Source organism: Bubalus bubalis, chromosome 7 (genome assembly GCF_019923935.1).
Source record: "Bubalus bubalis isolate 160015118507 breed Murrah chromosome 7, NDDB_SH_1, whole genome shotgun sequence".
Lineage (NCBI taxonomy): Eukaryota > Metazoa > Chordata > Mammalia > Artiodactyla > Bovidae > Bubalus > Bubalus bubalis.
Window position 1 is genome coordinate 90,778,059 of NC_059163.1, and position 8,485 is coordinate 90,786,543.

Consider the following 8,485-nt stretch of genomic DNA (forward strand, 5'->3'; position numbering starts at 1 on the left):
GCTATGTCAATAAAGGTCCATCTAGTCAAGGCTATGGTTTTTCCTGTGGTCATGTATGGATGTGAGAGTTGGACTGTGAAGAAGGCTAAGCACCGAAAAATTGATGCTTTTGAACTGTGGTGTTGGAGAAGACTCTTGAGAGTCCCTTGGACTGCAAGGAGATCCAACCAGTCCATTGTGAAGAAGATCAGCCCTGGGATTACTTTGGAGGGAATGATGCTAAAGCTGAAACTCCAGTACTTTGGCCACCTCATGCGAAGAGTTGACCCATTGGAAAAGACTCTGATGCTGGGAAGGATTGGGGGCAGGAGGAGAAGGGGACGACAGAGGATGAGATGGCTGGATGGCATCACTGACTCGATGGACGTGAGTCTGAGTGAACTCCGGGAGTTGGAGATGGACAGGGAGGCCTGGCGTGCTGCGATTCATGGGGTAGCAAAGAGTCGGACACGACTGAGCGTCTGATCTGATCTGATGTCAATAGATATCAAAGGGTTCTTATCTCTGAACTTCCAAGATGACCAAGAAAAGAAGGAACAGTGGTGCCAAAAAGGGCCACAGCCTCATGCAGCCTATTCGCTGCACCAGCTGTGCCTGCTGTGTGCCCAAGGATAAGGCCATTAAGAAGTTCACCATTCGGAATATGGTAGAGGCCGCAGCCATCAGGGACATTTCTGAAGCAAGTGTTTTTGATGCCTACTTGCTTCCCAAGCTGTATGTGAAACTACATGACCATGGGAATTGTGCCATTCACAGCAAGGTAGTCAGTACTCAGTCTCAGAAGCCTGGGAAAACAGGACACCTGCACCCCAGTTTAGACCTGTGAGTGCTGCTCCACGTCCTTCACCAAAGCCCATGTAAGAATCCAAGTCCTTAAAGACTGAAGAAATACTGGTTTTTCTGAAAAGACAATAAAATGATTATAAAATTATACTTAAAAAATATATCAAAAGGGTTTAGAACACTCAAGATCAAAGGTCACAATTTGTTATCATTATCAGTTTGTGTGCAAAAATGCAGCTCTGATTTTATCTTAGCCTTTTTACAATGCTGTTTGTTTCACCTTGTGAGTTAGAAGACTTCTTAGACCCCAGGGTTGGCCTGATCTTCAGGGGTTCAGTACTTCCAAGACCCACTCCCTCGCTTATCTGAGGTATCACCTGATTTTCTGTGCATGCAGGCAGGTGTCCAGGCAGATCAGAGTCCTGCTCTCCTGCTTCTGAATCCTGAACGAGACTTCCTCCATTTTAACTTCCCAAAAAGCACACAATCTGGGAAGCATTGGGAATCCAGCTTTTCTAAATGCTGTTCCTTCTCAAACAAATTTGGCTATCTTTTCACAGATCAGTGATAGACAATAAAAGCTCCAAGTTTCCTGGACCACTTTCTACTTGCAACAACAGCAGTTATTTCTTCAGGAGTGAACCCAGGACCCAGAAATATCTGGCTCAGGCAAATCATCTACAACAGATTTGATGAACAATGGAAATTTCTGCCAATTTGCTTCAAGCTGTAAAACAAACTTTCTTTTTTTACAATATAAATTTATTTATTTTAATTGGAGGTTAATTACCTTACAATATTGTATTGGTTCTGCCACCCATCACCAAACTTTCATTTAAGTTGCCCAGAGGTCGTGTTCCAAGTGCTAGTCAAAACACAGATGAAGCAACAGCCAGAAAAGTAACAGTCACAGTAGTGAACACCCCTTATAGAGAATGGGAATGACTCCAAGTCTTTCTACTCATGTTTAATTATGTCCTCCTCATTTCTCACATACTAGGTCACTTTTCTGAAAGTCAGAATTCTTCTGATTTCAGCTAGCCTCCGCCAGGTAGCTCTGACCTTTTATATGAGAAATAGACCCCAGGGGCAGCAGGAGTTGTGTGTGTGGGGGGGGATACATGGAATATTCCATTGCTTTCTGGACTCACAAACTCAAGGCTCAGAATGAACATCCTACAAATACGCTGCGTCAGAGTCACTAACCTGGATAATAAGCTTTCCATCCAGCAAACACGCTGTTGTCATCACAGGTGACAGCCGAGATAGAAGGAACTTCGAAGGCAGCGAGTGTCAGTGGAGAAGAGAGAGGAGAATAACATGAACACAGATATAACCTACTCCATAACTACATCCTGTCTGGATTTTGAATCTCTCATATTACTTTTGATTGTACAAAGCCTTGCTTTCTGAATTACATGGCACTTGGGCTAGTGTTGCCATTCATGTTGAGCATAAACTCCTTAGGAGACACTGGAGTCAACGTGGATAGAGCAGATGTGAAGACTGGTGACTCATGTTAAAGGTCAACCCCAGCTCATCCGCAGACAGCCAAGGGTTGCCCAGATGGCAAACACGTAGGACACAGCAATCCACCTAGAAAGGACATCCAGAGATATTTGATAAATCCACATTCTTCCTTCTAAGTAAAACTGAGTCTCTCCTGGACAAATGAATGTCCTCTTACAGTTGCCTAGAAAGCTATACAAGCTTTATGGTTTGAGGCTGACTAACACCTTTTAGTTTCTGCAACTGAATCAAATTAACTAATTCAGTGATCATTAAAGAGCTCTACGTGACAGGGTGCTGCATGGAACACAAGAAATGGAAGTCATATTCCCTAAGTTCAAGACTTGGCTGAGATTGATTAACCACTACAAAAGGAAGAGTGTATGAGTAATGAGCTAATGAATGGCCAGTCACTAAGTATTCTGGGGGTGTCAGGAAAGAAGGGGAACTTCACAAATTCTGCGGACCAGAACATGCAGCAAAGTTTCCTGGAGTAACTAAAAGCCTCAGACAGGCATGGAAAAGGAGGAAGGCCATGCTAACACGACTGGGACAGATGGCTTATTTATTAGATCCATAGATCCTGAGGTGACACAGCTGGATAAGAGGAAACTCTGCTGGCAGGTCCTGAGAGAATCAGATGTTCATGACAAGTGGACAGTTCTGAATGTTTTGAAATGTGAGTGGACATCAGTAGGTGAAAGGAGGCTATGAGAGACGTGTTTACGTGTGCCGGTCATCATTCTAACTCTTCAGATGAAATTTCTCTATTGAAGCTCAAAGCACTTAATTCTCCTGGAATACATATTGGCCACAAACACAACTGTTATTAATCATTGCCATCACCACCCCATCAACAGACTGCTTCCAGTGTGTCAGGCATAGAGGAAGTGCAGATGCTTTATTCACATCACTTCCATTCCTCAGCTCCACCTTGCAAGATGTATGTTATTGCCCCATTTCGCAAGTGAGGACACTGAAGACCAGAAAGGCTGAGAACTTTCCTTCATAAATTACACATTTATGAAGAATATGAATTCTGAAACCATGATTCTCTCCTCATTAGAGGGTGTTTTTGATCAACATGATCAGTCTAGGACCTCATCAAAAGAAATATGTATGTGACTGTCAGAACCAGAAGTGACAAGACAATGTGTTTTGTTAGGCATGACTATTAAATATCCACCCACAGAAAGAGTACACAGGCTATTTCTATTAATAAGGGTCAATTGCATCTGGACAGTTCCTACAAGATTTGAAAACATTCCCTTATTTTTCAGAAATAAAACTGTTGACATGTGTTGCATTCTTAACGATACATACATGCCAGAAACTGAAATAGTATTAAGGGAAAGAAATTAGGACCTCAGGCACAGGAGTTAGCTATGAAGAGTGGTTTAATCACTAAATGTCCAATTCTTGCAACCCCATGGACTGTAGCCCACCAGGCTCCTTTGTCCATGGGATCTTCTAAACAAGAATACTGGAGTGGGTTGCCATTTCCTTCTCTGGGGATCTTCTGAACCCAGGAATCGAACCCAGGAATCAAACCCAGGTCTCCTGTACTGCAGGCAGATTCTTTACTGACTGAGCTATGAGGGGACAAATTACAATTTGTCAAGATATAAATAACAGATATAAAAATTGTGCTGAAATAGGAGGTCAGTTGTGCTCCTGGGTTTTTACCAAAATGAGTTGAAAACTTATATTTACTACAGCTTTATTCATAATTTCCAAAATTGGAAGATGACCTTCAATAGATGCATGGATAAAAAAAATTGTGGTACATGCATACAATGAAATATCATTCAGGAATAACATGAAATGAACATCAAGCCACTAAAGGCATGAATGAATCATAAATGCATTTGCTAAGTGACAGAAGCCAATCTGAAAGACTAAATATTGTATGAATTTAACTATATGGCATTCTGGAAAAGGCAGTGCCTGAGGAAGCATTACAATGAAGAAAGTTAGTGGAGGTGATGGAATTTCAGTGAGCTATTTCAAATCTTAAAAGATGATGCAGCTAAAGTGCTGCACTCAATATCCAGCAAATTTGGAAAACAGCTGTGACCACAGGACTGGGAAAGGTCAGTTTTCATTCCAATCCCAAAGAAGGGCAATGCCAAAGAAGGTTCAAACTACCATACAATTTTACTCATTTCACACACTAGCAACGTTGTGTTCAAAATCCTCAAGCTAGCCTTCAACAGTATGTGAACTGAGAATTTCCAGATATTCAAGCTGGATTTAAAAAAGACAGAGGAACCAGAGATCAAATTGCCAACATCCATTGGATCATAGGAAAAGCAAGGGAATTCCCAGAAAACATCTACTTCTACTTCACTGACTACACTACAGTCTTTGACTGTGTGGATCACAACAAACTGTGGAAAATTCTTAAAGATATGGGAATGCCAGACCACTTTACCTGACTCCTGAGAAACCTGTATGTGGGTCAAGAAGTAACAGTTAGAACTGGACATGGAACAATGGATTGGTTCCAAATTGGGAAAGGAGTATATCCAAGCTGTATATTGTCACCCTGCTTATTTAACTTCTATGCAGAGTATATTATGCAAAATGCCACCCTGGATGACCTACAAGCTGGAATCAAGATTGCCAGGAGAAATTTCAATAACCTGAGATATGCAGATATCATTCTAATGGCAGAAAGTGAAGAGGAACTAAAAAGTCTCTTGATGAGGGTGAAAGAAGAGAGTGAAAAAGTTGGCTTAAAACTTGACTTTCAAAAAACTAAGATCATGGCATCTGGCCCCATCACTACATGGAAACAGTGACAGACTTTATTTTCTTGGGCTTTAAAATCACTGCAGATTGACTGCAGCCATGAAGATGCTTGCTCCTTAGAAGGAAAGCTAGGACAAACCTAGACAGCATATTAAAAAACAGAGACATTACTTTGCCAACAAATGTATAGTCAAAGATATGGTATTTTCAGTAGTCATGAGTGGATGTGAAAGCTGGACCATAAAGAAGTCTAAAAACTAAAGAACTGATGCTTTCAAATTGTGGCGCTGGAGAAAACTCTTGAGAGTCCCTTGAACTGCAAGAAGTTCAAGCCAGTCAATCCGAAAGGAAATTAACCCTGAAGATGCCGAAGCTGAAGCTCCAATACTTTGGCCACCTGATGCAAAGTGCCAATTCACTGGAAAAGACCCTGATGCTGGGAAAGATTGAAGGCAAAAGGAGAAGGGGTGGCAGAGGATGAGAAGGTTAGATAGCATCACTGACTCAGTGAACATGAATTTCAGCAAATTTGGGGAGATATTGAAGGACAGAGGAACATTGACTGCATGCTGCAGTCCATGGGGTCACAAAGAGTCGGACATGACTTAGTGATTGAACAAAAACCACATGGAGATAATAAAAAGATCAGTGGTTTCCAGGGTTTGGGATGAAGGAGAGATGAATAGGGGGAGCACAAAGGATTTTTAGGGCAGTGAAACTATTCTGTATGATATGATAATATTGGATACGTGTCATTACACCTTTACTGCAACCCACAAAATGTACAACAACAAGAGCTGTAAACTGTGGACTTTAGTTGATAATAATAATGCATCAATATTGGCTCATTAATTGTAGCAAATGGACCATATTAATGCAAAGTATTAATAATAAGGGAAACTTGAGGGAAGAGGAGGGAAGTCAATATGTGGATATTCTCTGTACTCTGCACAACTTTTTTATAAACCTTAATCTGCTTTTAAGAAAATGTCTATTAATTTTTTTTTTTAAAAGAAGGGGACTCACTATCCAATTAAGTAAACCTATGCTTAATGCACAGGTTAAGTAGTTTCATGCTTCAAACAAATGAAATAAGATTTTTAAAAGTACTTGGTAAACAAGACATAAAAGGTTAAGTCCTACCCATGTTCAGTCTTTCAGCTAAATTGCCTCCAGTCATCTAGAATGGTTCCTCTGACCAAGAGGAAGAAATGAGCCCCCAGAAACTGGGTGGTTGTTGTTGTTCAGTTGCTCACTCATATCTGACTTTTTGCAACCCCATGGACTGCAGCACTCTAGGCCTCCCTGTTCCTCATTATCTCCTGGAGTTTGCCCAAGTCTATGTTCATTGAGTACATCATGAGAAACGCTGGACTGGAAGAAGCACAAGCTGGAATCAAGATTGCCAGGAGAAATATCAGTCACCTCAGATATGCAGATGACACCACCCTTATGGCAGAAAGTGAAGAGGAACTCAAAAGCCTCTTGATGAAAGTGAAAGTGGAGAGTGAAAAAGTTGGCTTAAAGCTCAACATTCAGAAAACGAAGATCATGGCATCTGGTCCCATCACTTCATGGGCAATAGATGGGGAAACAGTGGAAACAGTGTCAGACTTCATTTTTTCGGGCTCCAAAATCACTGCAGATGGTGACTGCAGCCATGAAATTAAAAGACGCTTACTCCTTGGAAGGAAAGTTATGACCAACCTAGATAGCATATTCAAAAGCAGAGACATTACTTTGCCAACAAAGGTCCGTCTAGTCAAGGCTATGGTTTTTCCCGTGGTCAAGTATGGATGTGAGAGTTGGACTGTGAAGAAGGCTGAGCGCCGAAGAATTGATGCTTTTGAACTGTGGTGTTGGAGAAGACTCTTGAGAGTCCCTTGGACTGCAAGGAGATCCAACCAGTCCATTCTGAAGGAGATCAGCCCTGGGATTTCTTTGGAAGCAATGATGCTAAAGTTGAAACTCCAGTACTTTGGCCACTTCATGCGAAGAGTTGACTCATTGGAAAAGACTCTGATGCTGGGAGGGATTGGGGGCAAGAGGAGAAGGGGACAACAGAGGATGAGATGGCTGGATGGCGTCACTGACTCAATGGACATGAGTCTGTGTGAACTCCGGGAGTTGGTGATGGACAGGGAGGCCTGGTGTGCTGCGATTCATGGGGTCGCAAAGAGTCGGACACGACTGAGCGACTGAACTGAACTGAATGTTCATTGAGTCAGTGATGCTATCCAAACATGTCATCCTCTGCCACCTTGAGTTGGCTGTTCAAAACTGGGTATATATTTTTAAAACAGCGTTAACAATCTGCAATATATAATTCCTAATTCTATGAAGCTGCAACAAAATTTAAATTAAAAAAAGAAGTATCCTTTTAGATTGCATAATTACATAATCTCAGAACGCTTATTGGTTTGCAGCCTTGGAAGTTCCCTGGGAGAAACTTGAAAACTGGCCTCTGAACACGGAGGGCAGGAAGAAGCCAAAGAAAGAGGCAGACCACTCCTAACTGGTAGGTGGCAGGTTTAATAAGGGAATTTAGTTATGAGGTTTGTCTTAGATGTCCACAAAATGAGTAAATCTTCACACCTACCCCATAGAATCTTAAAATTTTATATAGAGGCCTTAACTGAGTTCAGTCACATATTCCATCCAAATGATCTAAATAGCACATTGTTCTCTCAAGGCTGTGTCCTTGAAACGGCTCCAGCTGTGAGAACGGTGGGCCGAACATAACATTCCAAGGGCAGGGGAGGGGTTGAAGAGCCTCTGGTCAACTGGTGGTCACAACCTCCTGATGACCTCCTTCAACAATCCCTCCTTCATTGCTCTCAGGTATTTTAACTTCTAAAAATGTCAAAGGTTAATGGAAAGAACTCTTCAATCACCCACAGGTCTGCCGTCCTTAGGTATCTGAAAGGGATTGGTTCTAGGACCCCCTGAGATACCAAAAGCCAAGGATGCTCCAGTCCCTTATATAAAATGGCATCATATTTGCATATAACCTCCACACCTTCTCCCCTATACTTTAAATCATATCTAGATCGCTTATAATACCTAATACAATGTAAACAGTTGCCTTCATGAGGCAAGTTCAAGTTTGGCTTTTTGGAACTTTCTGAAATTTTTTTCAAAATATTTTCCATGGAGGATTGGTTGAATATGCAGATGTGGGATCCACAGATATGAGGGGTCAACTGTAGAATTTTCCCCCTGACCTTCAGTTCTGCTGAATCTATAGAAAGCACCATTGCATCTGATGGCTTGACAACATTACTAGAGATGCTATAAATTACATATAATTTCACATAATTAAAACTACTTTCTGGGAACTATTGAAAATGCAAACCATAGTTTGCGGCTCTTCCTATGTTTTTATCTATTCAGTTCAGTTCAGTCGCTCAGTTGTGTCCAACTCTTTGTGACCCCATGG

The 8,485-nt window shown here is 41.5% G+C and overlaps 1 pseudogene; it reads left to right on the forward strand.

Moving 5' to 3' along the window:
• Positions 1-517: 517 nt before the first annotated feature.
• LOC123334567 lies at positions 518-878 on the forward strand (annotated as a pseudogene).
• Positions 879-8,485: the final 7,607 nt, after the last annotated feature.